Genomic DNA, 4,610 nt, shown 5'->3' with positions numbered 1-4,610 from the left:
CTGATCTGAGTCAATTTTGTCATACACAGTTCCTAGGTTATTTGTGGAAGATAACAGTAGCCACTGAGCAGTTGAGGTACATGAGAGTTAGTTACTCCTCAACCTTTTTTGAGAAAGCAATTCTCAAACCAAATTCTGCCACATATATAAACCTTTATTAACCACACATTGATTAGCAAGCAGGTCCAGGACTGTGCAGTTCTGTAAATGTAATGAGGCCCCAGCTTTCTGTCATCTTAAATGCCCTGAAATGTCCCTTGCCTGCCTAGAGGCTGACACTACCCTCCAGAGCAGGGATCTTTTACTTCTGGGTATTCATCAGGATACCAGAAATTCTCATAACCAATGGCTAGACCTCAGACTATTTAGGGATCAAGCTTTGAGCTCTGCGTCCAAGGGTGAAGGTTAAGCTTTGTTTGCTTCTTACACCCTATTCATGCCAGAGTGGAGAGAGTCTCTAAAATATTTATAACCCATGCACACATCATGAATACTTTTCATTTCATATCAGTGATGTCTGATATCTAACATTCAACATTCATCACGCCAGTCAACAGTGTTAAACACTAGAAGTTTGTTTCTGACATTCCGGATCCTGATTAGCAGAGGGTAGGTTGTTGATCTTGAGATACAGAAAACAGAATCGGCTGTAGTTGCCCCCTCTGGAATGTGGGCTGATCATCCCTGAGCTGATACGTTATTAAGACGCAACAGCTTAACCTAAGATTATTTCACATATGTTGCAGACTATTTTAATACTGTTGTTCAACAAACATAGCACCTGGCCTAGAAGGACCACTCAAAGTTTGCTGAATTGAATAGGATAGTTTGAAGACCTTGTAAATTGAAATATGGCTATGTCAAATGGTTTATTCATTCATAAGCAGTTAGGATTTTTTTTTTTAATCCTCACTGAGGACACTTTTCCATTGCTTTTTTGATGGAGTGGGAGAGAGAGAGAGAGAGAGAGATGCGAGAGATACACATCGATTGGTTGCCTCCTTGCCTCCTGCATGACCCCGACAGGGGCTGGCGATCAAACCTGCAACCAAGGCACATGCCCTGGACCAGGAACCAAACCTGCCACTCTTTGGTCTGCAGGCCAACGCCCTAACTGTTGAGCCAAACCAGCCAGGGCTGCAGTTAGGATTTTAAGATTTGATTATTGCAACTCATGGGTTTATTTTGATTTTCCAGTTCCCTTGAGGACACGCTAGAAACCCTTGGTTGGCTTCAGGCCCCTACCGGTACTTTATACAGTTTTTTCATGGTTTCATTGAGGAGGCCACAGGAAGCCATTCATTAACAGGATCTGTGAACAATGACTTTGAAGCAATGGTTTAAATTGTAAATTAGTGAGAATTGTCCATCTATATGTTTAATTGTTTATACAAGAGTGAGACTTCTTTATTGGGTGGGGGGCAGTATCTACACTGAGAAATAGCTCAAACCATCCCTACTTGACTGTCTTCCCCGAGTTGCTTTGGGAAGTCAGAGGTGGAAGCCATGAAGCTAATGAAAGTGCAACTTCCCGGTGGACTTCGGTGCTTGTCCTTTTCTGAACGATGCCAGGTGAACGAGTGAGCAGAGGCACTCAGACCTCCCACCCCAGCCTCAAGCTTGTCATAGATGTTACACGTGCAGCTCTCTGCAGTGACAAAGACGTGAGCCCGTTCTCTCTGCTGGCTCTGGAGGCCTGGCATGTAGTTCAGAGGAACGGAAGAGGGTAAAGTCACTTAGATATCCTTTTTATTTTTATTAAAAAAATTTTTTTCTTTATTGATTTAAGAGAGATCAGAAGTGAGAGGGAGAGATAGAAACATCGATGAGAGAGGACATTGATTGGCCGCCTCCTGCATGCCCCCCAATGGGGATTGGGTTCACAACCTGGGCATGTGCCCTGACCGGGAATCGAACCAGTGACTTCTTGATGCAGGGGTTGATGCTCAACCACTGAGCCACACCGGCCGGGCACTTAGATATCCTTTTTAAAACGACCTTCTTTGTTTAAAATTACTTTCAACAACTCACAAAGTCATAAATAGCAGTCAGCTGTGATTTCTGAACTCACCTGAGGTTGAAAACCTCACTCTTGGGATGGATGGTAACACCTTTTAAGCAGGCTGCTCGTGATGAGCATCGATTCCATTTGCTCCTCCTCACCCCGGAACACATCTTTTTCTTCCCACACCCTTGTCCCTGGAGAAAAATGTGTGACTGCACCTGTACTGATATGTATCAGTGTCCCCACTAACGAGTGTTTGGTTTGCCAGCTTGGAAAGTACCCGTGCGTTCGGCCCCATCACGGGAGAGAAAACATGCACTCCTACTCCTGGCCTTTGATTTCTGGCAGTCTGCGGCTCCCTGGGCTAGTGTATGTGCTTGCTCATTGTCTTTATTTTGCCAACAAAACACCCACAAGCTCAATGATATTTTCAAGCCCCTGTATCATATCCTGATGTCTATTTATATTGACATCCAGACATTTTAGTTTCACCACTGGCACAGAAATGACATTTTTTGTGCCTAATTATTACTGTGGCAATGTAATGCAATCTCTCTCCAGACAGAACTCCTCGCTGCCAGCCGCAGCTCCAAAATTTGCTTTATGAAGATTTTTCTGATGATTGTCGTTGGCTTCTAAGAAACCATTCATTTAATATTGTGTGGTTTCAGGAGTCTTGAAGAACAGGGGCCATCCATTCCTCTTCACGTGTTTTGTACCAGCCATCAGAAGATATTATTCATGGGAGCAACACGGGACATATATCCTTGGCACTGCTTATTGGTTTATTGTTGGATCATGTCTATTACCATAGAATGTAGAATAAAAGAATATTTATTTGCCTTTGGTCTTAGGAGGGAGGTCAGGATGTGGGTGGGGGAAACAAGCCCACTGAGCTACAATAGAGTAAAACCCCATGATCCACCCAAGATAATACAAATTTGCATATAATCCAGTTCAGTCTTAATTTCCAAATGCAAGCGGGTTGATGTTCTTATGTTCCGGGAAAGAGGCTGAGTCTATAGAGGGGAGCATGAAGTGTCATAGGGAAACGGAAATCCCAGCTGGAGAGCAGAAACCAGAGCATAGGTCTGCAGTATTCCACTGGGCCGGTCTTTCAGGTTAGAACACCTTTCCATTGGGCAGGAGATTCGTGGAGTTACTCTACTGTCCTGGAAGTCTCAGCCAGCATCAGGGCTCACTGATATTTGGCTAGTGGGGGGATGGGAGCAGGAAGGACTCCCACCAAGTGACTCCAAAATGCAACAGAGATCTATCTGGATGAATTTGGATCACACTAAGGATTCCCTAGGATAATTCCGGATGGGCAGGCCAAGTAATTTTTATTTTTTTAGTTTAAATACATTTCATTTTTAGATAACCTACAAAATATGTTGTTGTTGTTTTAAAAAACAAAACAAAACAATGCCACTGCTCCAAATAAATCAAGGGAAAAATAAATGAAGAGATCAAGATAGGATCAGTCCCCTGTGTCCTAGTCCTGGTGTGTGGATGACAAGCAGCAGCCAGTTGTGATGACAGGTGATAGATCCAAATTGCCAAATTTGTAAACATTTTTCTATTTCTAAACCACCCTTAGAGAAAATTATATATGGGGTCACACCCTCCTCACGGGAGTCCAGCAGAGCAACCGTGCCATGTGGATTCATGTTCTCACCAATGAAGAACTGGTAGTTTTCTGAAATTAGCAAGGCTGTGCTTGATTTGTTCCGAAGCCCCTGTCATAAAAGGCTTTACTCTTTCTTGTCTTTGTACTCCAAGTTTCCTTTTGATTGAGTTCATGTGATCTTTGATGTACTTCTTGTAGGCTTCTTTGTGAAGCTGGTATCCTGCAAATGACGGTTTAGGACAATAGCAACACCAGTGGTGACTGTGCTGGTGGTACCTTCGCCCTCCAGGCCTTTAGGGGAGGCATTTCCACCAATAAGTGAGTCATCAATGTTACCCTGTGTCCTACTGACCATCTTCCCCTCTACCTCCAGGCATAGCCCATTTGCAATCTCCCGGATCTTATAGATATTGGAGAATACCTCATCTTGGCTAATGAGTTCCTGGTAGATGATGATGATGATGGTTACCAGAAAGAGATGACAGTGATGCTGGCTTAGCAGGAGGCCAAAGCTCAAGGAAGTGAGGTGCAGCTGAGTGGTGCTCGGGGGGAGAGAGGAGCAGGCGGGGAGGGGGGGAAGCTAAGTAATTTTATTTACCTTGTAGTAATGCAACTAATAAAACTGCCCATGTCGCCCAGTCTATAGTACATCTTTTTGGATTCCCGTCTGTTATATTATGGTGGAATTCTATCATAATTCCCTACTTTCTATCAAAACAGGATTGAGGTTTTTTTTAGCATTATGGAACTAAGGTAAGTGTATCATGACATTAGCTCTTCAGCTCATATATTTTTATTCTCTACTCCTGAAATATATTCTATCAAATATGGTTATGATCATGGTTTGCAGGAAGCATTACTAAACAAAAGCAAAAACTAAGATTCAGATTTTACTAAGCAAAGGCAAAAACTAAGTTTCAGATTTTGCCAGTGGGATATATCAACATCGTGTGTGCGTGCCTGTGTGTGTGTTCA

At 43.1% G+C, this 4,610-nt stretch overlaps 1 pseudogene; it reads right to left on the bottom strand.

Moving 5' to 3' along the window:
* Positions 1-3,474: 3,474 nt before the first annotated feature.
* LOC118643987 lies at positions 3,475-4,265 on the bottom strand (annotated as a pseudogene).
* Between the last annotated feature and the right edge of the window lie 345 nt (positions 4,266-4,610).

The sequence above is a fragment of the Molossus molossus genome, unplaced genomic scaffold (assembly GCF_014108415.1).
Source record: "Molossus molossus isolate mMolMol1 unplaced genomic scaffold, mMolMol1.p scaffold_m16_p_4, whole genome shotgun sequence".
NCBI classification, from domain to species: domain Eukaryota; kingdom Metazoa; phylum Chordata; class Mammalia; order Chiroptera; family Molossidae; genus Molossus; species Molossus molossus.
This window is presented reverse-complemented; position numbering and strand designations above follow the sequence as displayed.